Here is a 25,281-nt window from a genome sequence, read left to right as displayed (position 1 = left end):
AAAGGAGATGAAATAACTATTCATACCTTATTTGACTATAGAAAAGAAAAAAGAAAAATATTGAATGTTTCAGTTTACAATAGGTGTGATTGGATGGCATTATCTATTCACATTTCTAACAGTTTCATCAAATGGAAACATGGTAGTACTGCTGAACACTGAAAATATTATTAAGCATATGTGAAACTAATCAGTGTCTGCTCCAGTTTTTAATCCTTTCTTATGTTTTACATGAATTCCATGGCTCAAAACGTGTTTCAAATTAACAGCCTTGCTAAACCACTTTAATTTACCTCATAGGTTTAATATTTAGAGGCCTCAGTGCAACTGGGTATACTTCTCTGCCAATATGCTTAGATCCTAGCTTGAAGAAAGCACCACTATTGATGAAATGCTTCTATCACATTTCAGGCATTTGCTGTAGCTACCAACACTGCAGCCAGCCACTGCAAACGAGCATACTGGTTGTGTGTTGTGAACGTAAATTACTTTCAGTCCCCTTTTCAAAGGGAACACATCTCTTTGGGATACATACCCAGATGTATCAGGATACATCTGACCTAACGTATCAAAAGACAAAGGATGAAAAAACAATAGATATCTTCTTGAAGTGGTTAGTTCCTAGACCCAGCCCCATAATCCTATTGTAATTAAAGGACTTTTCTTCTATAGAAATATGAATTGTAATATTATATATGATACAGATGCAAAAGACTACATTTTTTTAATGCAAACTGCTATGATGAGAAACTATCCCAAAGAAACCTGCTCCAATTTTACTAAAGAAAATTTGTTTTTTCCTGCCCACTTTTCTCCCTCACAATGGATACAAAGATCTACCAATTGCAATGAAAATGAAACTCCCCTTAACAAAATTTCCACTTATTCTACTATTCTCTTTTATTTTATTCTTTTTTATATCTATGTTTCACTTAAATTTGAACATTTGATGAAGATAGTTATTCAAAAATAGAAACGTCTGAAATACAAAGATGATTGAAACAAAAATAAAATATTTAAAATGGGGTTTCATACAATAAGCAAGGATGAAAAAAATTGCTACCATATCTGCAGTTTACTTCAAACAAGACTGTAAGTATTTCTAGGGCTCTGGGAAGATCTAAACTGTCTTCGCCCAGAGTAACTTACTAATTTGCTCAGTCAAGATCTGTTTGCCTTAGCCACTGTCAAGTATTCATGAAGCCAGAATTTGTTTATTTTGCAGGTGGCCAACATCTTAAGGAATTCAGTTATTCCATGTTTTGGATTGCTGTTGAAATTTGATCACTAATAAGAGATTAACTAGGATGGTTTGTTAGCAGATCATCATTAAACATGCTACTGTTGTTCAGTTTAATAATCCTCCTTTGTGGGCTTATAATAGGTTTTAGGGTGTACTTAAAGGATAACAAGAAAGATGCTCAATTATTTTTCCAGGAAGTAATCTGGCTCTGTATGGACAACCTATATGAATGTTTGAATGTTAAAGAGTTTAATTCACCAAATCGAATCAGTTTACTGATAGGGAATACAGGCCATTTCTTCTCGTATACTAATGATTTTTATTTTTTAGAAGAAAATGTAAGTGTTTTCTTCTCTCTTACTTGTTACACATTCCCAAATCACTTTTCATGTTTTAAAATCTTTTAATGCCATATAGTATGAATAGTAGTATATCCCTTCATAACCATCTGCATAGGGACATATATTTTTCTCTAGACCTCCTTTTCCGGTAGACCAAAAAGATTTATTTTGATGAACACACCACTATAAACATGCTGTTGTCTTACTCTGAAGATACTGCACATAATAATCACATTTGATAAATAATATACAAAATAAAGTTGGACCAGAAAACAGTTAAACTGTGACTTTTGTACTTATTCTGCTATACTAACTATAATCTAGAGAAAATAGAAAGCAAAGAAAAAAAGCACACACACAATTAAATATCTCTGTCAATGATTTTTTTTTAAAAGAAGCTGATCACTGCTCAAGACAGTAGTTGAGATAAAAATGTTCCTTATATTAGATGATGAAGGAGAAAGAATAATAGTAATTATTTTATTACAACTTTTTAAAACACTTTTTAAAAGGACAGAGCAGACTGTTCAGTTTAAATCCTGCACAGAAGAGTAGACCCCTAACCACCTGTGAATCACTTCATTTTGCTCCTCGAGCAGAATTTGATTCATGGGTCCTGAGGTTAATAGTTTACAATAGCTATTGCTTAGTCCTACCCAGTCTAAAGATACTTTCTAAACCATTCTAATAAATGACAATGTGTCCGTTAAACTTTACTGGAAGTGGTCACAGACAAAGTATCAGAATAGATCAGAGTATCTTGGTTTATTTCAATATGGCTGGATGTCCAAAGAAGCCACAATAAAGACTATGCTAGTGCTCAGGCAGGCCAAATAATCATCCATGCCATTAGTAATGGTGGCAAGTAAAGATAGAGAGAGATGCAGCCTGGGACGAAATAATCCTTCGTAATATTCAAAATACATGGTCTTACTAGTTAAAACCAGAAACCTGGGTGGGGTAGTTTATCTAATGACTCCCTTACGCCTTTGTGGGCTTACTGCCTTCCCCCCTGAAGTCAATACAAGTCTCTTTGTTCATTATAATAAAAGCTGAAGTAAGTGTCTGGTATACTGTAAAGCTGTTATTTAAATAGAATTTCCATAGATTTTATTTTGGAACCCACTCTTACCAATTAACCCAGAAATTGCCTGAAAAGATTAAATAAATAATAATAATAAAAAAAATTAGTACACAAAACCTGCATGTATTTAAGAAAGAAAAGTACATACAAAGATTCATAGTAACTTCTACACAATAGTAATTGTTGGGATTTGGTTATTGAGGCATGAAAATGAGTACTCCAAAACATAACAATAAGCAGAGATCATGCACTCAAAATATTTTTCTTGAATGCATTAGAGGAGTTTCTTTTGAAAATATAGCTCAAAAAGTGTTAACAGCGTTATAGTTATAAAACACCTTATATACTAATATAAGATCTTGAATCACTACAGTTTTCTTCTATGCCTCACTCCTCTTCCCTTCATATAGCACATCACTCTTCAAACGTCCAGGTATTTGTTACTGGTTTTGCCGTGTCCATGGTGTCCTTTGCATTGTTCCTTCTTTATCAAGTAATGTCAGCTGAAGATTTTGCAATCTTCAAACCATAGGTTTGAATGTGGTCTACTTTTCTTTGCTGTTCTGAAACTTAGCCATAATGACAGAAAAAACAAATCTTATATATGTTCAAATTACTGGGAAGAAATACATTTAGATTCCTATTTGATGTTTAAGACAGCTCTGTTTTGCTACAGAATAATGCAGGATTTGTATGAAATCTGTCAACCATGCTGTATTTCCTAGCAACGTTGTAAGCAACCAGACTATTGATCTACTTCAAAATTGCAGCCACTTGCCTAACTCATGTATTAAAATGATTGTGACAATTTTTTCCTACTATTATGATTTATTTTTCAAAAAGAGACAAACCATAACTGACAGATAAATTTTAATAATTGTTTTAAACTACCTTAATTCAAATTAAATGGAAAATCTTATTTTACATTTTTAAAAATTACCTAGAAAATAATAGCTAAAATCTACTTATTTCTTTTGACCCAGAATGTTTTCTCATTTCAGCCACTACTTTAAAACAGCTTTCCTCCTATTTCTCCAAAAATGAAATTACTCTTCTCAGCATGAGGAAGTTTACCAGAAGCTCAAATGCAAAAATGTAGTAGCAGTTGATATCTGTATCACTGAATTTGCATTCCAGCACTTGCAAACAGAATCTCCATTCTTCTTCCCCTTGCTTTGGCTAGTAAGAGTTGTAAGGAGAAATGAAAAGTTGCAGCAGGGAGACATGCATAGTTAAAACTTACTACTACTTATTGCTCACATCTTGGAAAAAATTGTTGTTACCCTCAATTATAGTAAGGGATGTAGTTAAACCAATATTAAGTATCAGCAAAAAAGCAGAGTGAACTTACGGACAGGCAAATGCACTAAAAATCAATGCTCCTTGGGTAATTAGAGGTATTCAAATGCTGTTACAGTTTTAAGAAAAAATGCAGCTGTTGCTGTATCCAGGAATCAGTGGCAGATGTAGTTCCATTCTAAATGGGTGACGAAAAGGATCATCGCTGCACACCTTCATGCTCACACCATGTTTTATGGGACCACACACACCCTTTGCGTACCTAAGTGAGAGCTGCCCCTGCTAAATCTCTGTAATTTCTCATTTTACAAGCAGTACTACTTTGAACAGCTTTTTAAAATTTCAAAGAGACAAGTTTTTTCTTCCCTCTTCTTCTTTTTTTTTTTTAACATTTGCAAATTTGTTAACAGGTGGCAATTTCAAAACCCACAAAAGGAGAAAGCTAATTAACTACACACATAGAGCAGCTAAGATGTTGAAGTCCTTGTACAGCAGACTGTGGATGGTAAAAATTTATAAGAGAGTTCATGAAAGAGAAATCCTTTGAAGACTATGAAAACTCAAAGAGACGATCTCTGCCTCAGGAATCCCCAGCCACCCAATTAGGAGGTTAGTAGAGTACCAATACATGCCTTGCAACTCTTATACTCTTGCCTAGGTACCCACTCTTGCTGTCAGAAACAAAATAGTGAGCTAGAAAAACCTTGTACATCCATTCATCTGTTTCCTCATCTACTTAATCCCTTTCCCTTGATGGTCATGTGCTGGGATGATTTGGATACTAGGCAACAGCCTGATATCAGGACAGTTTTTCTTCTTTGCCGTGCTATCCTGTCCTATTTTCTCTAGCCTGTGCTTGATGAGATGATACAGCGGGGAACCCTGAAGCCAAGCATAAGATTGCATATGGACTACAGGCTAGGCTGTATTATTATACGCAACTGTAAAGTGCTTAAGCATTGTAGATGAGCTCCGATACATGATCCTCTGTTCCTCTAATTGGAATATATGTTAGAATTGACAAGTGAAAAGCACCGGTACACCTGCCTAACCTTTTCTATAGGCACTGACACCCCCAAAGGGAACATATTCAGCAATGTTTTGAGCGAGTTAAACTCAGTCTGAAAGATTTCCTTTTTTCTCAGTAGCCCACAATGGATTTATCCCGTCTCTGGAAGGCAAAAAGCAACCAAAGAGAACTGCTGAGCAAATACGTAGCACAATTTACATTACGCCACAAAAATACTGGCGCATTCTTTCCTTTGAAGATTATTGCTCTACTAAATCTTTGGACTTGACTTAGGGAAAAACCCCATCAAATTAGCTGTAAGCAGAATTTGATATTCTTTAGCAATATATTACATGCCAGTGTACAAAAAAATTACAAATCTCAATTCAGATATGCTTTCAGTGGAACTCTGTACTATGTGATTAAAGAATGTCTCATGTCCCAAGACTGGTCTTTTTAAGAAGCCATGCAATGGTAGAAGACATGAAGAAAAAGACCTTTGAATAATGGGTAGTCACAACATGAGACAGGGTGCAAGAGGTTCATTATGTTAAAGTAAATAATCTTAATTTTGTAACGATGCTGGAACTCATTCCTTGATATTTTGAAACAGTGAAATCCACTTCTATGATCTATTTTGCTGTAGCAAAACTTCAGAGGAAAATTATACTTACTAGCCAGCTGGCCCATATTATTAAGAACATGATTAGTTATAAACCTTCCTAAAAGTCACAATCATCTGCGGAAATTATGGAAATTATAATTGTTACAGACTTACAGTGCTATTCTTCATATTGCAGAAATACTCAGCAATCTTTATTTCTCTGCTGCTGCTAAACACTGAACTGTAGGATTATGCTAATATTAACCTAAAAATTATGCAATTTTGTCAACTTGATTCAGCACAATTAGCACCTCATGAAAAATACAAAACTTCAAAGTAGGATAAATAATTATATATTAGTGTGTTAGAGCATTAGCTTTAATACTTACAGCCATTCTGACAGATAATAAAACATGAAAACTTGTTTTTGCCATGTAAATTCAACAATTAAATCACTTAAAGAAACAGTTAACCTCTTTTCACAGAACTTGATGTTTTCATTTTTCTTCACAGAATTCATGTCTTTTGAGTGTTTAATTTATATTTAATTTTGCCTATCCTCTCTGCATTTGGACTAAATAAGGTGATTTTGTTTTCAACATCACTATGTCTAGATCTTGATCCCAGGTTTTGCTGGCATTCAAGGTCCATTCTGGGACAAGACTCAACTGTACATACTCTCTTCACATCTCTGTACCCTGATTTTCATCAAATCAGTAATGAATGATCAAAAATAAAAAGTAAAACCCAGCCAAAATAATGATAACAACAACAAGGCTATCCATCACAATTTATCTTTATCAGTACCAAATGTAATTTCTCTCTTCTTCTGAGAGGTAGGTTCTGCAGTATCACATTCAACTTGTAAACATTATAAATTGCAATTAAATTATAAATATCTTAACATATTGGATTGTATTGAAGCCCTTGCCCCTGCAGTGCAACTCCATTTCCTGTCATACAGTTAATGATACCATAGCAGTCAATGTCCCTCACTGTACCAAAGACAAAGACAATTAAATGCTTATGAAAAAGCAAAAAGCTGTGTGTCATTATGGGTTTTCAGACACACAAATTCATTCTGATGACGTGTGACAGACCAATAAACTTATTGACTGTTTATAATTAAGAATTGCACTAAAACTCCTCGGTTCTAAATGGTGCTAGACATCAACTGTTTAAAGAGAAACACTCCATATAATTTCCAACGCATGCATGCTTTGCTTATACTAAATAAAGTTTATTTACTATGTAAAGGAATTTGAACTTTAATATTCCACCTTTCTTTCCAAAAAGACCTTCCTCCACCAGAGCAAGGATTAAGTGATGTATTTTATAGCACTTTGCCTAGGCACCTGGATTAAAAGCAGGCATCACATTTTCCCGAGAGAAAATAAAAAGTACTTGATTTATTAAGTGTGATTTGGGTAAGACCATAGCCTGCTGCAACTCCCTTACACACAAAAAAATGTATATCAAAAAAAAATATATATATAAAATAAATATAAAAATAAACCCCAAACCATACATTTTAGATGAAGAGTGGCTCAATTTTATGGAAAAGCAAATGAGTATTCTCCCTACGTGTAAAGGGCATACGTATATTTTATTCTTAGGCTGGTTCCTGTGGCGCGCTGCAGTGCCAGTCAGAAAGCGTCAGCCTGCTTTTGCTACCAACCTTACAGCGATGACCTGCTGATACAAGGAGAACACGTGTGGAAAAGCGCCGCTCCCTTTCGCCTGCCCCGAGACCCCCGGCGCACCAGCGGCTTCTGCAACCTCCTTCCCCAGCTCTCGGGCTCGGGCTGCCGCTGCCCGGGCACAGCCGCGTGGCCCCGGCTCGGCCTCAGCAAACGCAGCTGCTCTCTGAGAACGACCCGGCAGAAACCTCATCGGGGGCCCGCAGGAGCCGCAGTAAAGCTCAGGCCTGGCCGGAGCTGCCCCGCAGGTACGCTTGCATCAGCCTCGCGGTGGGTCCCGGCCGCCGGCTCTGCTCGCTGCCCCTGGGCGCTGCGGGACGGGCGCGGGGGGCAGGCGCTGCCCCCGCAGCCCTGCTGCGCCCTGACAGTATTGGACATCTGCAGCGGGCCTATCCCAGTACCAAAACCTGCACCTGAAATAGCCGGCGCGTTCGACACACGCAACAGATATTCCTGCTTGCCTTCCCAGCGGCTGCACCTCCTTCCTCACCTTGACGGCTGCCCTTTCTCAGCATCCCTGGCTACCTCGGCCGCGGGGAGCAGCGCGGGTATCGAGAGCAGAGCTGCATCGTGACACAGGCAGCACCGGGTGCCCGGCCTCTGCCGTGCGCCTTCTGGCAAGGGGCACGGGTCCAGTTCCTCTGACCCCAGTCTGGCGTGCCTATTTTACAGCGTGAGCCAGAGTTCGCTGGGGTAACTAAGGATGCTAGACGTCAGCTGTCGTCTAGCATCCCAGACTAAAATACCAGTAGACGCGTCCTGAGTCAATGCTGTGAATCCTGGGTGCGTGTCGGGGCTCCCAGGCTTTGCTGCAGGTGTCAGGTCCCTTCTGGGGCAATACCCAAACCGGTACATACTCTCTTCACGCTCCTGCACCCTGATTTCCATGCCAGAAAAACTACGTGTGCGGGCCCCAGGCGGACCCCCGGGTGGGCACCAGCTTGGTGCGCCTGACTGGTAGATCAGAGAACCGTGGTCCCCGCTGAACTGTGCTCCCAGGTGCTTTCCTTCCTGTTTGGGAAGGGGGGGAGATACATACCTTTTTAAATCTAGCGTCACCTCACAATAATTTAATTTGTTATTAATTGTAAGACTAAAATAATAAAAAAGCGTCACCTGATAATAATTTAATGTGACAAAAATCGTAAGGTGAACAGAATAAAAAGAAACGCTAATTTCTACAGCCTGGACACAGAAAGAGGTGCTAGACCTTGTCCAGTTCCTTGTATCCACTGCCTGCCTCAAAATCCCCCCTACAGCGGTGGCTTTAGAGCAGGAGGAATAGCATACAACTAATGATATCAGTTTTTACTGGCTGTTGACTCCCTAAGCCTGAAAAATGTTACAGCCATACACAAATTTATCTACCCCATTTAAGGTGTGGCAAATACGTTCAGTATCTATGTAATGGCATAAGGAAATTAGTCTCCCTAACTTCACTGAAAATAATAACAGTGGAGTTATTTAATTTATTGTTTTCTTAAAATACTGGTACCTATATTTGTGTTAGGCATTTTTTACCTTTCAGAATTTTTTAGTCATTTGAAAGTCTTTTTCATTGGTGATGTAGATTGTCTTAAAAGTCTGCAATAGAATTTCATTTAAAATACTTTTCCCTTTTCATTTATTGAACTTACTTCAGGTGAGAAATTTGAGTAACTATAAGAAGGTCACTGTAACAGTAACATATAGTAAACACTTATTTTTCTGTGACTAAAATGCTGATGAATCTTTCAGAAATAGAGTGGGGAAAAATGAAGAAAACTATATTAATGCAAGAAAATATGCATTATCCTGCTAACCTGCTGCTAACAAGAAAATATCCTGAGCCTCTTTGGGTAAAGCATAATATCTTTTCGATCTTTTACAAAAATATCTTAAGTATTTGTGATACCAATTACTACAACAGAAAAACAAACAAAAAAACCTATAACCTACATAAAGCATATTTTCCAGTGCCATTAAACCTTGGTAAGTATTTTTAGAGTGGTGGTATTTGAAAACTTCTTTTTTACCTTTGACTGCTGCAGATTTACTGCAGTTAAATAAAGTATATTCAATATTTAGGATAAACAGGAAAAACGCAATACCTTTTGTTGAACAGTAACTGAACAGTAATGGTTACAAAAACATTGGCAAGTTTTACCATTTAACAACTCAAAAATTAAATGGAGTAGTTAAGAGGAATTTTAAATATATACACACACACACACATATATACACATATACATATATAATATATTTATATAGTAAAATTATATATTCATTTACAAATATAAATGTTCACAGCATTATGCACATTAATCTTGTGCATGATGAAAGACCTAAGACACCCTTAACTATAACTTATCAAGCTAGAAATTCTTACGTCATGAATAGCAAAAGCCCTTTCGACCAATGGGTATGACTGTACTACTGGTGATACAGAGAATTTGAAAAATGTGCAGCTGCCTAAAATGGTCACTATCTGGAAGTTTGCATCTATATTCTACGATTCTATATATTCAATATATTCTATATTTTAAGATTTCCACGCGTGTAAGTTAAGAGTAATTTAAATGCAAAAGCCTTGCCTTTCCTTTTTTTCAAATATTGATTGTTTCTTATTTCTGGAAGATGGACTGTTATTGTATATGGTACATGCAAGACAGTTAAGAATAGCAAATACATTGTCAGTCCAGCCTGCCAGCCCTACCATTCTGGCATTAGACTCCTGCTTTTAGACATAATTATTGTTGTACTATTGTCAGCGGTAATTTACTAGTTTTTCACACTCTGGCAGCCAGGGTAGCTTAGATGTCCAGGAATCCCAGATGAATGGCCACAGTGCCTGCGCAAACCAGTTGTGCGGCATTAGGACATGGACATTTGGACAATGCTCCAATGGCACCTGGACTCTAGGTCTTAGATCTTCTAACTAAAAACCAGCTGTGCAGACACACAGGGTCAAATTGAGAGGTGAGGAATAGCTACTTGTACTTGCTCAGCCAACTTGGCTTATAGGATTAAAATATATAAATGTATAATTTATTACATTTGGTAAATTATGATTCAGTAAATGAAGTAATTCAATCTTAGTTTCACCCCCTCTCTTACCTTCCCAGTCATCCCCCTAAAACAGAACACGAGACTTGTCAGATTAACGAAAGCTAAGACATGACATAGGTGTATACGGATCAAGGTACTAGCAGCATTCTTCCGTGGAAATAGCACAATTCACACTATTAATGACTTAAAATAACTGTAATCAGAACAGGGTACTTAAAAAAGAGGCACAACATGCCGTGTTTACATTAAAAGATCCAGAAAAAGGAGTTACATTATCTGATTTCTAATCATCCATCCACCAGATTGCAAAGCTTTGTCGTAAGAAGGATGAGTTATGAATAACCCCAAATTAGGAAAATAAAGTTGCCAAGACCTTTCAGGTCACAAGCTGTACAAACTTTTAACTTAAAAATTGCACAAAAGGAAGATGACTTTCATAGCAAATGAGATTGAGCTCCATTTGGCCAAATGGGTCTCAATGGATCTCAGAAAGCCATCTGGTCACTGTAATCTTCTTTTCTAGTCAGTGTAGAAAATAGATGTGCCAAACTTATATATATATAGACATGGCAGATATGCATTTTCCCAAGCACTTAACAGTGGAGACACTTTCAATCTTAGCAGTCCCAAGGCAAACGCTCACATTTCTTCCTGATCTTTGAATGCGACATAGAAAGCGCGAAAGAATTCTTTGCCTCTAGTTCTTTTTCTAGCCCAGCATCTTTTTAGTCAAAAGGAGTCTGAAGCTATATGAAAGCTGGGAGCTGTGAAGTCTGACATGCTTGCTTATGTTCAACAGACACATAAATATTGCTAAGTATTGATCAGTCACTGCTGTTTTCCCTTCAAATGCTTGCCTGTGTGTTTACAGTCACCCTGTGGATGACTGTAAAGATCACTGGCAAGTGATGACTGGCAAGATCACTGCCCAGCCCTGACAACTCCAGAGTGCTTTGGGGAATATAGTTTTCAACCTCCCTCTTAATCTGGCAAAATGATTCACATCTTCTATCATATTAGGGTTCCTGAGGGTTCCTGATAAAAAGGTTGCTAAGAAGTCACTGTGATATTGGATGTACTAATTTCAGAAATCAGCTGTCCTTCAGGGCAGATGAGGGGACTCCAGTCACCATACTTGCTTATATAGTACAATTTAGGAATATTGTTTATAAATACCTTAGCGTGCTGCCTTTGGAAGTTAAAGAGCAATGCAAAGCATGAACTGAAATTCCAGTATACTGATGTGAACTTTAGAGATCAAAGATCATTTGCCCGCAGATGAGCTCAGCAAGTATACCCAGGCAAGGAAAGAGGTGTCTGAATCTGGTCGGTTGCTGAAGACAAAGGGGCAGCCAAAAGGCTCAACCTGTTACCACTGAGCAGAAACAATGATGGATAGTGGAATGGTTTCTTATGCTGCCTAGACTGTCTGAAGCCATGCTAGGGTGCAAATGAAGGAGGAATCAGCAAGGCAGGTATATGCCACCACCTGATCTGAGTCAGGCGAGTTCAAAAAGACTGGATGGAATAGTTTCCAGAAAACACTGTAAATGCTGCAGGTGAGCCTCAGAGGCAGAAACTGTGACTGTAAGTCAGTATAGGTCTGCTAAAGAATCTCATCTGCACAGTGCTGTTTGTTCATCACTAATCTCAAGGCATAAAATAGCTATGAAGAGAGCTCAAATTATACAAGCAAGTCATCCTTTAAAACGTGGTTGTTAAGGTGAAGCTAGAGGCCAGCTTTGTACCGCCTAAGATGGTTAGCTACTGCTGCAGCTTTGTACCACCTAAGATGGTTAGCTACTGCTGCAAAGGCCTTCATGAATCTTTCTGGGCAATGGAAAGTCTAAAGGCAAGATGTCATAGCAGTTTTGCATATACGCAGTCATTAAAGGAACGGCAAAACTTTTCATCTGCTTTATGAATAAAAGATCTGCCAGTAGTAAGTTGAACAAGAGCTTTCACATCCTCCTCTGGAATCATCAGGGAAAGAAAGAAGACTTGTGTTGAAACAGAGTCTAAGATCATGCAGATTGAGACTGTAACTGGCAAGTTTAATAGTGTCTGGCTTTAGTTATCTCCTACCTGAAACTACATTTTTCTTTTTTTTTCCTTAAGAACATAAAAGCTAAACAGAAATCTAGTCTTCCGGGAACACAGCAGTACAGCAAGAAGCAATAAAAATTGAGCAGACATAGCCCATTTATAAGGGAAAAGAAGCTCAAATACTACAAGACTTTGATCTTTCATATAGTCTAGATACTAGTCCTCCTGGATTGTGAGAATTAGTAACAAAATAAAATACCTGAAACACAGTTTAAAAAGAAGCTTCATTTTAACCTCATTTGTTCAATTTAACAATATTTATTCACATATGGTAAAGAAAGTAATTGGTAAAAGGTTTGCTAATTTGGATTTGCAGTGTTTAAATTAGTCATAACAATATTCTAAATTTGTTTATGGTTCATTTACACTTTGTATTGAGATGTTAGAGCTCTATAGAATAATATTATAAATATACTATTTTCATCTCATTTAAATAAAATAACCTTTACCTTCCTGTATAATAGCACGTAATAACAGTCCTAAAGAACTGTAGTAAGATTCTAGACATAAGAAATTATGGAGAGCAGGAAAAGATGGGATTTCTAGGCAGTTACAGTTAATTTCCAACTATTAAGCTTTCTAGCTGAGGATATTTTTGGTTAATAATTGTTAATTGAACTGTCAGGTGTATTAAAACAGACTTGAAAGAAATGCCCATACTTTGCCACTGCTAATGTGATCTAAGCATTTAATAGAGCTTATTTCACTTCTCTGTAGAAAAATTAAAGGCAAGTAGTGCATGAAGCTATATAGAACATTTGTAGTGCATATTTCATTATGTAAAGTTTTCATAACTCATATTCTGCCGCTTTAGAGGCATCTACTTTGGTGTGAAAATTCACAGCTGTGAATCCTTTAAGTATTATATCACAGCAGAAAGCTTTTCACGTGCTATTAGCATAAAATGTTGGGCAGCATGATAGAGATGCCCATCTTTGAAACATTCAAATATAATCATGTTGCTTAGCAGATACTGAGTTTGGCAGTACGTCTGCAGCAATAGGAGTATTAGGGGCTTTACTGCCCTTCTGTGGTATACGTTTGAAAGGTACAGCTCACAGAACCAACAATCAGTCACAATGGGAGGTAAAGCTCAGGACCAAATTCGAGACACCTGTGCGTTCGACAATATTTAACATTCTTGTGTTGGATTATGGATATTTTTCTTAGGCAGAGTTTTCAGCTTTGTTTTATGACACAAAAAAAGCTATAGTCTCCAGGGCCATCTGCAGCAGAGAGGAACAGGCCAAATTCTTTTTCTGGGTATATACCATATAGAAAAATGAACTTTATCACCCATTGTGACTGATCATTGGTTCCATGAGGCTTACTTTAAAACATGTATCTTGTAATTTACCCAGGAAACAAAGGAGTTTGGAATTTGGAAATAAATCTTCCAAGAATGTCTGCCCTTTTCCTCAAGACACAACAATTAGATAGCTTGGACTGCACCAACATTCACTGTTTCGTTACACTTACAGAAAAAAATATCCAAGCAGGAAAAATACTGAGGACAGCTCTAAGCAACACATATGGGCGGAAGACCTTATGTTACTGCTGGAATAATACTAATTTCTCTATTTCAATACTGATTCTCCTTCTTTGTTAGAAGGAAGTGGCTCTTCTGTGATTATTGACATTTAGCACAATGAACAACTCAGCTTTAATTAAAACAAGAAAAAGAAAAGAAAAAGAAGAGATACTCTTAGAGCAAGAAGGTATGATTAGAAAGTGTGAATTTACAAGAGGGACTAAGGAGGCTCCAGTTCCCCTGCCCTTATTAATCATGTCCCACCTTATGCTGCTGCTGGCAACTCAGGGATTTCCACCCTAGCAACACAGTTTTTCCTCAAGCTCTTCAGTCCACTTGACAGATGCACAAAGTTAGGAAGAGATGGCAGCTTAGGCGGCAGCCAGAGCGAACTGGCAGCATCTCGTGGCAGACAGCCCCATGTCACAGCCCCGCTGGCAGCGCGATTGTGACTGCTGATGACCTAGGCAACGCTACCGTGTCACAGGGTGTGCTTTGGGCTGTCTGCCCCTGTCCACAGCGGACTTACGCAACCAAAACTGTTTGGATAAACAACTAAGAATTTAAAATAGCATTATGTTTTGCGTAGAGTTTACCGAAATGCAGTTCTGTAGTACAGTCTTTTTCCATTACCCCTAGAAAATGGCACTGAAATAGATTTTCACAAAGATATCTTCAGATTTTCCCTGCTTTGCTTATAGGGCTAAAAAGAAGGTCTCAAAAATCCCTTCTTGCTTGCTAGAGTGACCAACTAACTGCAGCGGAAGCTCCTGCAACGGGTTCTCCACAGATACTTTATTTCCCTTTCTGCTGTATCTAGGAAACAGAAGGCTATAGTCCCTTGAGGATACAATCATGACATGAGAATAGCTCTTTAAGCTACAGCAACTTCCCCATTCAGGGTGGGAGGGATGTACAGCTCCATTTACAAGATAGCTTGATTTTTCCAAAAATAAAATCCATAAAGTAGTTAAAACAAAGCAAAACAAATACAGTTTCCCTGGCTCCTGTCAATTCCTGGGGATCAACATAGCTTTCTCCTATTCAAGCAATCTCTCCCAAATTGCTATGGGAAAAGTTGCATTAAGTTTTTTCATTAGGGATGGATAGCTCTTTTTGCTGAAGCTGTGGTAAGCTGTATTTTTAGTTCTGTAGGCCGTGATTATTCCTGGTTCAGTTCCAGGTAAATATAGTGACTGTCATAAGTATATTCCAGCATCAGCAAGAAACCATACTGATATTAATGGGGATTCTGCAGAATAACAGCAATGCATCTACACAGAGTGGACAGAAATTGTTATGAAAGTGTTGCATAACTGCAGAAGAAAGAAATTGCTGACTATGCACAACATGCTAAGTAAACTAAGATAAAAATATTGCAGTCATCCCCAGCTTTGCCTTACTTAGAGCAATTTTTACTCAATACTATTATTGTTACTTTAACAAAAGGAGATCAAATAAGCAAGCTGAGATTTTAAGAAAATCGTATTTAAAATTCCAAAATTATGAAACATATATAGCTGCTTAAAAAAACAGAGCAGATGTTTAACTTACTTCAAATTAGCCAGGAAGAGAAGTGCACGTCATTTGTAGCTAAACCTACATACACACATGAGAGAGGGAGGGAAGTAAAAGGTAGAAGGAATCCTACTGCTTTCGGTGCTAGCTAGGAAAAGGCTCAATAAAACAAGCTGTACAAGAATAAAACAAATCTTTCTTAGTTTTGGACATTACCTCTAGGGAAAAGCTTTGACACAGCAGCAAAGTCTACTTACCTATGCTTTGCTTCCCTTACATGGCAAACAACTCAAGGCTCCACTTCAGGGGGTTTTACTAGATGGAATTACATCCTTGTATTACACGGTTCTGTAATTAATTTATCCTACTTACTATAAATATGTCTCAGTAGAAAACCGCATGGCAGAAGAAGCTGCATATTAGTAGACACCATACATAACACACCATTTATATTACTTACAATATTAACAGAGTATTAAAATGAGAATTCCTAAAATCATATTTAATCCTAAGTGTTAAGAGTCTTTATTTTCACAAGTAAAACCTCCTTAACATCACCTACGTAGCTTTGAATATTTTCTTTTGTTATGATTTTTTTTTAAATAGCATTTTAATAGGACATCTGCTTCTATAGAATAGGTTAGGGGTGGGTGGGGAGGTGGGGAGGGTGTGTTCAAGTAATATAGACACATACCTACATACATACACTTATTTTTACAAACACACACACAAAGGCTTTACTGGAATTCCTTAGTCTTTGCACGGCAGATAAACAATCTGCCTGGATTTGATGATTTATGTCTAATATCAAATATACAGTCCTGCTTATTAAAATATATACTGGTGACTTCAGTGCTCAATTTGCCTTTCAAAACATAACTCAACTACAAAAATGCTGACTAGGGGAAGTGTTTAAATTTGAGAATCATCACAATATTGTAGCCAAGATTCCTTGTATTTTTTACCACTAAGTGGTAAAACCAATGATGCAGTCTAAGCACAGCACTGAAATTCAGAGACCTGGATAGTTTCTCACTCCTACACAGAAATTGTGTATCACTCTGCATTAGTCACCTGCCCTTTCTGAGTGAAACTGTACTAGCATAAAATCTAACTGTAAAGCATTTGCACAGATGGTGTGCAAAATTAAATCTGTTTACCACTGTCAAGGCTGAGGTGCCTGGATACTGGGTCCAGTCCAGGGTGGACATATGTTGCACAGTCCTCCACCTTTGTTAGTCAAATAAAAATAACCTATCTGCAATAGCTCCTTTGAGCACTAGCCATATTGCATCTCTCTGGTATAAGTTAGGCAGTCAGCTATATCACGGGTTATATAACTGGCTAATGTACAAAGATTTGGGAAAGCTATAAAAATTACACTAAACTTAGTAAAGCTTTCCAAATGCACTTGTCCCGTAATGCTCTTCACCCTTTTAATGTTTTAAGATGAAGGCAGGCTTCCTCCTTCCCTCTTCATTAGTCAACAGGCACAGGGAGAAGTAGCACAAACGTTCACAGTCAAACACTTCAAACCCTCTCAAGCGAACAGTAAAACAAATCTCCCAAGTCTGCATGTGAGCAGGAATCACTGAAAACAAGAAAGTGGCAAGGCCCAAGGGCAACAATCAGCCTCTCTGTCCCTGTCCAGCCTAGCGCGGCCTCCGTTCTCCTCATTCACCCACCCATGGTCTAGGAGCCCCATTTCAGCTCTCTGCCCAGGGCAGTCAGTCCCTGCCCTGGCTATGGCATAGGTGTGCCTGTCTCCAGCCCGGTCTTCTGCACGGATCCTTGGACCTATGCTGCAGGCAGCTGGCCTCTTGGAAGGACCCTTTGTATGTGCATTATAGCTTGCCTCCAGTCCTGTTGTTGGCTCTGCCTCCAGGATGAACTTTGGACCCTTATTTCCAGTCCTGTCACATTACTTAGGATCAAAGCAGAGTCTAACAAAGATATCCTGTTAGCTACGGCTGTTTCTTCTCTGTAAACAGGTAAGGAATCTGCTGTATCTTATCAGCTTGGCGCTATTCACAAGTGCAAGCAAACAGCCTGCTGTCATTTAGCCTAACTGGTGAGGAAACTTGATTGCTTCCCAGGATTTACACAGGTTATAATAATGAAAGAACAGTATCAAAAAAAAAGGAAGTAAATGAGATTAGATGCCTTGCTATCTTGTGTGAGATAACAGCGTTGTTCAAATAAAAGAAAGGGAAAATTTTAGTGGAGCAAAAACTATTTTTTGTAACTTCGCTTTCAACTGGTTTTATCTTCTCTTTCTCTGGTTCAATGACCAGACAATTTGAAGGTAAAGTACAGAACCATCATTGCATGCATTTTGTCCAAAAAAGCAAGTTTATACAATACAGCAATCTCAGATAATGAAATGTATTAGAAAGCTATTAGAGAAAGTATTAGAGAACTACTTCTATTTTTTCCAAAATGATCTTTTCCTAGTCTACTCATAGACAAAACATACTAAAGATTGCAGAAGCACCCACATCTCAGAAGTTAGCTGCGTGATAACCTTCACCAAAAACATATACACCCTCAATTCCCCAGCAGCATCTTGGAAATAATGGCCAGGCTGTTTAGCATTCTGTCATAGTCACCCATTATGTCAGAGTGAAGGGCAAAGTGAATCAAGGATCCTGTGCTCAGCTTCACACTCACCTGTCTTCCACTTAAGTAAGGGGAGAGATCAAACGCAGTTCTCTGAAGGGTCTCAAATTACTGTAAATATTGAAGTATCTTTCATTCCTGGTCTGGCTAAACATGATATACAATGCTCAGATGATGGTAAGAATAATCTACAGCACTCTTTCAGCATTTCTAGTAGCCACTCTCAGTGGTATATGCTACACTTTTCTATGTTATGCCAGTCTGTTCCTTGCTTTAGCTCCTTTGGAAACAGATAACTAGACTAGAGAGTAAACACTAACTCGTTACTGAGGTAACCTGAGCTGGCAAGGAGAACTGTCATTAGCCCCTATCCATTCACAACAGTCTTCCACCGGAGTAAGATATTATCTCTTTGTCAGATTGTTGTCTTTAGAGAAAATGAATATTGTGAACCTGATTTCAAAAGCTAAGCATCTGTAACTTCTGGTTTCTACTACAGCAGTAGAAAATGACTTCTGAAAATCAGGCCCGAAAAAAAGAGCGAATCCAGGTGGGAACTGACTTGAAGACTCAAGTTAACTGACAAGTCTCTCTCTCAAAATATTTTCATGTATGATTGTAAATGCTGCACACTACTTCAGACCACAATTGAAATAAAAAAATTCTTACAAAATAATTCCTAACTCTTCCAAGATTAGTGATTTCTAATCCTCTTTTCATGTCCTACTGCTTTTATAGTAGTGCAATTCCACTGAAGCACTGGACTTACTTCTGACTTAGAGTGGTGTCAGAAAAAGGAAAATGAGCATTAGAATCAAGGAAGGCAAATGGTTACAAAGCCCTTGAATTTTCTTGCCCTGGAATATAGATCTATTCCTCTTAAACTGTGTATGCGCAACTGCTTTCCCACTGTTACAAGGGAACACAGACAAACTACTCAACAGCTCAGGTATTGTTTACAAATCTGACTGCATTTCCAGGAGATCTGATGTCAAAACAACATGAGGAACAGCTCAGTGTTTGCTATTGAGACTCCACGCTGATGTTATTACAGTATGAGATTACTCTAGGAGAGAGGTGTCCTCGATGCATGTGTATTTCTTGAAAGTTTTACAGTTTTGAAAAGGAGATGCTTGAGAATGGCACCAATTCGCTTCTACCCCATTTTTGTTTGAATGCTAAATAAGAAGCAAAAAAGGAGAAAGGGGAAATGCCATGCACATCATTTTCTATGCCATTAACATACTCTTGTTATACTTCAAAAATACTTACTTTATTTTTAGTTTGAATGAAAGAGTAAGGAACAAGAGAGGACCAGAGCCCAGAAACAGTGACTACAGTAGTGCATTATGCACGTTATTAGTGGATGTTCAGGGTGGTTAACAGAAACAAATTTCCTAATAAACTCATGTCTAGCTATTTTCCTTTCTTAGTGGTATCTAAATTCTCTTGCTCAAAATTATTGTCATGTTTTTCCATCCCAGCTCCTCCTAACCCTACGTTTGCTGGAAGTCCATCCTACACCTGGCAGAATTTTAAAAGTCCCTTTGCATTAGGAAGCAAAACAAAGGGTTTGCATCTATGGTGTGTACTAGTAGTGTCACAGATTTCAAAGAAATCAGGAGATCTTGCCCGGCTATCTGACAATCCATATTCTTGGCTCTTTAGCAGCCCACTTGGGAGAGAACTTACAAGGTGGGTTGTTAGGCTTCCAGAGAAAGAAGTAGAAAATGTCTCCATTCCCAGTCTGTGCTCCCCTCTATAACTTCATCCTCTGCCTTTAGGATTTGCCTTGCCACCAGTGCTAAGGGTTTTGTTTCCCAACGTTATAATACTGGAGGCTTTTAGCCAGGAAAATCTAGGAAAAACGATAGCAACATCACTGTGTTCCTGAACTGGAAAATTCCCTTTCACAGGAAATTCTGACATTTGACAAGTTGTTCTTGTCTGGAAGAAAACAGAATGTCATATATTTATACATTCCTCTGTGAGAGAATTCAACTCTGTCTGCAAACTCCTACTTTAAGGTATATGAAAGGAGCAGAGTGGCCCCTTGTGCTCAAATTTCTTCCAGTCTATAGTTGAAGGTTATTTTTAGGATGATCCCTGCATGCAGTATGCCCCAGGCAGGCTTTTCCCTGCTACCGGCTGCAGCAGATCACAGTAGATGACATCAGTTCATAGAATGCATGAAGACTGTGGGAACTGACCAAATGACTGTGCCTCAAGACTAGGAAGAAGGAGAAGAAATGCAGTTGAACGGGGATTATTGTTGTGTCAGAGGATTTAAAGATAGTAAAGAGGATTGCTAGTCCATTCAGAGTACTGCAGGGACCAAGACCCTCTCATGGTTATAAGAGCAATTGATTTCTGGGCTTGCAAACTGTCACAGTGTTTGGTAAAGAGCATCAGTTCAGAAATGCAGACATTTGCCACTTCACATTAATGGCAAACTACAGTGCTTGCCATTAACCACCCTGACAATATGAAGATACGATATTATTTTCCTAATTATTCCTATGCCTTTTATTTGTTCACTCATGTGCCATATTGTCAAATACTGTAAACACAGAAAATTATTTGAAGTGGAAATGGAAAAAAGAAAGGAATCGTAATTAAATGTGTTTGAATTTGGGGTATCTATATGGGAGCTTTAGGTTTTCTAACTTCATTTTCTTGCTTGATTATATTAGAATAACTGTTTCTAAAAATAATATTCATCATAAGATGCTAGCCAGTCTTTCAGCAGTTTAGTAAAACTAGTAATTCTTTGTTCCATGACATAAAAACTAAATGTAGATTCTTAATTCTAAAATTTCTACACAGAAATCGGGGGAAAATAGAAATAATGCATGAAGGAAGGAAGTGCCTAAAAGAATCAGGAGGAGAAGATTCCTGGAGCAGTAGGTGTTCTTCCTACTTCTGTAGCAGGCAGGTGAAGGCCCATGAATCTGAGAGGAAGCACTAGCTTTTATCTCTGTTTCCACCTAGTCAGATGGTGTCTTGTACTCTGACAGAAAGACAAAACACACTGGAAAACAGAAAAACAAGTTTTCGTTTTGTGCTCCACCGAGAGCCACTTTCACTGCAAAACTGCCCCCTAGTGGGGTTTCCATAATGGTCTTTCAGGGTTTTACGCGGTCCAGGAAACATCCCTACAGTGCACTCCTTCGCTGTGCCTACTCCTGCCTTGCAGGCTGCCACTTCTCAGATACAACGTGCAGAAAACACAACAAAGAAAAACCCATGGCTGAAGACTGCAGTTCTTCCTAAAGCAGGAAACAATTCATATTACGTATTTTGCTCAGGCAATACTTTCTCTGCTCATTAAAAAGAAAACTCGTTCCCAAACGCTTTGGCATCTCTAACACCTGTCCTCACAGTATCTCTGACCCTCTGTTCATGCTGTACCTGAGAGAAACAGTGCTCCTGTGGGTACAAGGCTGGATTTGAATTTCGGGTTCTCTTCTTGGCAAACCAGAATATTTGTATGTGATCTGGAGTAAGACTTTGAAATTCACAACTTTCCCCTTCTTATTTATAAAATGGGAATAATATAATTCTTGCTTATTTTGTAGCATGTTATGAGCGTATTTAACCAAGACTTGGGAGGGACACTCAATAAGAGGGTAATAGGCCACATCTGGAATTAACTATTTAATATGTAAGACAACTTTCACTATTGTTTTATAATATCTTCACACATTATCAGAAACCAATCACACCTCACTGAGTAGAAAGGTCCTCTGCTACACAAGCGGAAAACAAGGCTGAAGGTTTTATCAGAGTGCAATAGTCAGGAGCGAGTTTCATGAGTCGCGACAGGGTGCTGCGTCTTGAGTGGCCACACAACACCAAAACTTAAAATTTGAACCACAGAATGTGTACCATTTAGGAAAAAATAATAGCACATAACTTTAGAAGAGGATAGAATTTGGCCTTGAAATATCAAAATATTCAACAATTGTTTTCAATCTTGATGGCTTTTAGAAAGCTCTGTTATTTGGCAAAACCTGCAAATCATTCTGATTTTCTTTATTTATTAGTACTGCGCAGAAAAAAACTGCAATTACTGTATTTTACATGCTATAATTACATACATACTTATGTATATATATAAAGCCTATGTTAAACAATGAAGCATGTGGACTGATGTTCCAGTAAAATGATTAATAATTAAACAGTTTTTTTTTTCCAATTGACATCCTGAAACTATTAATCTCCTAAGTTAATGGGTTCGAACTTTTTACTGTTTCAGGATGCAACGATGATTCTGGAAATTGAGATCTACTATTTTTGTCAGCATCCTATTTTCAGACACACTTTTAAAATCAGGGCTATGATTTTATCATATTGAATTCTTTAAAAACATCTATATTTTGGGGTACAACTATGATCTAAGGGATGAAATCTGTAACTACAACAACTGCTTAATAAATTCTGAATACACAAAGGCTTGTTATCTGAATTGATAAATTATGCTGATTTATTCCAAATAACTATTCAAAATAGGAGAGAATGTTTTTTCTTTCTTTGAGTGCAGAAAAGCAGGCATTTTCTTCCACTTTTGGGAATATATGCTATTAATTGTTGATTTTTTGGCTGTTCAAATATTAAGGACTTTGTTCAGCTACATATTTTCTTACATTTTGCTTTTCAGTAACTATGCTAGCAGACAAAACATACAGCTATTGATAGACTACAGTTTTTTTCTTTAGTGTGTTCTCTCATTCAGTTAGTTAAAAATTCAGTTTCATATTATCAAATCACTTTACAGCCAATAGAAATGCTTTCTCAAAAGGTAAGGCATTATTGTGAAATTCCTACTGAAGGACGCACAGAATCTGACGCTCCTCTTATTTGTAGTACTGTGAAAAAATGTTCCCACTGAGAATAATATTATTGGGGCATAAGGCAGAAATTCAGGTCAACTAGTTGGGGTCACTGTAAAAGACAAAGAGGGAATAGGGAGCAGAGAGAAAGATCTCCTTTTCTTGGTCAGGAAATAGCAGAAGCCACCATTTTTTAGGCTGCTGTCAACTTCCTAAACATATGCTTAATTTTAAACCAATAAGGCCAACTTGTGATATATTTGAATGTTTTACTTCAAGCTATCTTCAGTATGGTCCAGTAGACTAAATGTTGAGTTGCAACAGAATTACATCTGGTGTGGTCCGGGACCGTATCCTCCAGATTTGTTTAATCAAACAGGAATCTAGTTCAGATGCTCCAAGACCCCTCCTCAGCATGAATCAAAGCACAGTGGGGACAAGCAGAAGATCTATTTCAAAAGTTCTCTTCCGATCCAAACTAAAGCGGTAATGTTTTAGAGGCTTCAGATGCAGCCTCTGAAGGCTTCCTATGACCCGGGAAGACCTCCCTAGCAGCAAAAGCTTGTCAGCCCAAGCCTAACCTTGAAAAAGGACCCATAGACCTAAGCTTTATGGCACCCAAGTGCTATGCATATATATGTTTTCCCCTGAAACCATCATGCTTCCACACTGCAGAAGAAGGTGCTGCCTCTATCCACAGAATGTGGACCATGAGCTTTATAAAGATGAACAGTTTATTTACCTTTCATTCTCAAAATGGTTCCAGGTATGCTACTCAATCTGAGATGATAAAACTTCTAAAACTGAGTGAATGGAAGCAATTTCATTCATACACGGACATACAGATATGTGTACAAAGGATTCAATTTGTAACTATACAAATGGAAAACAAATATAGTTAGCAAAGAAAATTCATGCATGAAAAACCAGTCCAGTTCTGCAGCCAGACATAACACCTTACAGTAATAACTAATAAAAATGGTAGAAGGGGGCCTTTTGTTAAGCAGTATGAAGGAAACAGCATTCCTTTTAGAATATTATTAACTAGAACTGCTGATAAATACCTAGCATGTTGCAAACAGTAAAAGTAAATGGATAGCTTTTATTTAATTCTGATTGTACTAAAATACACAAGAAATATTTCTGCTCTGTTATTCTGAAGCATTTAGGTGGGTCTCCAGGTGATATATATTAATATGAAGATGATGAAAGGTAAGACATTTTAGAAAAATTGAAAATGGTACTATATTCTTCCCTAATCTGTTTAGAAAAATAACTTTAGAAACTCCTATGCCATAAGAAAAAATGGCAAATGGATGGAAACAAGCACTTTTAAACATATTTTCTTATGGAGTTCCAGCTGTGGAAGTGCTTTAGATTGCTACATAGAAATAGACCTGTTACAAAAGAGTAACATGGTAATGACAGGAAAATAATAAGTAACGTGCTTCAATGTACGGGGACCAGCATTTTCATATCTTAGTTCATAAGAAAATGGTCACATCTGCAGTCATCCTCATCATTCATAGTGTGGTAATAGCTTTCGTTACAAAGCTAAACTTGGCCCATGGCCCAGGGAACCTAAACTAGCACGTGGAAGTTCTAGACATGAAGATATTCTGTCACGATAAGAACTGAGATCCCCCAGTGATGCAGCCAGCTCTACAGAGACATTTCTGAAAATGTGTATATTTAGAACTGACGTTCCCACAGTTTTTGGTTTGTTTCTTTTGAAGCACTTTCTAAATATTTTAAAATTCAAGAAACCCACGACTTTTCTTTGTTAAATAAGATGGACAGGTATCTCGACCACAAACGCTTCCCCTCTGATTATTAATGCATTCTAGAGGTCTGTAACGAGAAAGTTCTTCGCAGAGACTTCAGGAAATCTAACTAATGAATGAAAGAGCCTTTAGCCACCCTAACAGAAGTATACCTGTGTCTTGATCTCTTTACAGAAATTCTCACCGGATGCACTATTTCTTACCATGTCAAATGAGTATTATGTGTTTTTTTTTTTTTTTCATGAGTATAACAGTTGAAGACATCACACAGCTAGGCTATTTGGGTTCCCTGATTTGCTGCTTAAGCATATATTTATCACAGTGAGCAATGTGAATCAACAGATGAGTTTATACTGCTTTTTATGCACACAGTGTTTTCAGCACTAGACTTTGAAAACTGCAGAACAGCAATTACTTAATGCTTCCACAAGGAGGAGTATACTGAATAGTAGTGAGATTATTAATAATCTTTTTATGCATATACAAGAATTCAAGTTAGCAGGCAGACTGACTTATTGTTAAAGAGTAACTCCAAGCAGAAAAAGAAAAACCCTCCTCTTTTG

At 37.8% G+C, this 25,281-nt stretch overlaps 1 protein-coding gene across 10 annotated transcripts in view; it reads right to left on the bottom strand.

Moving 5' to 3' along the window:
- The window catches only part of DMD (dystrophin), a 1,217,172-nt gene that overhangs the window by 634,446 nt on the left and 557,445 nt on the right, over nt 1-25,281 (bottom strand). The gene's annotated exons all lie outside the window — the stretch shown is intronic.

This window comes from Struthio camelus, chromosome 1, assembly GCF_040807025.1.
Source record: "Struthio camelus isolate bStrCam1 chromosome 1, bStrCam1.hap1, whole genome shotgun sequence".
NCBI classification, from domain to species: Eukaryota; Metazoa; Chordata; class Aves; order Struthioniformes; family Struthionidae; genus Struthio; species Struthio camelus.
Note: the sequence above shows the minus strand (reverse complement) of the source record. Positions and strands in the feature narration are given on the sequence as shown.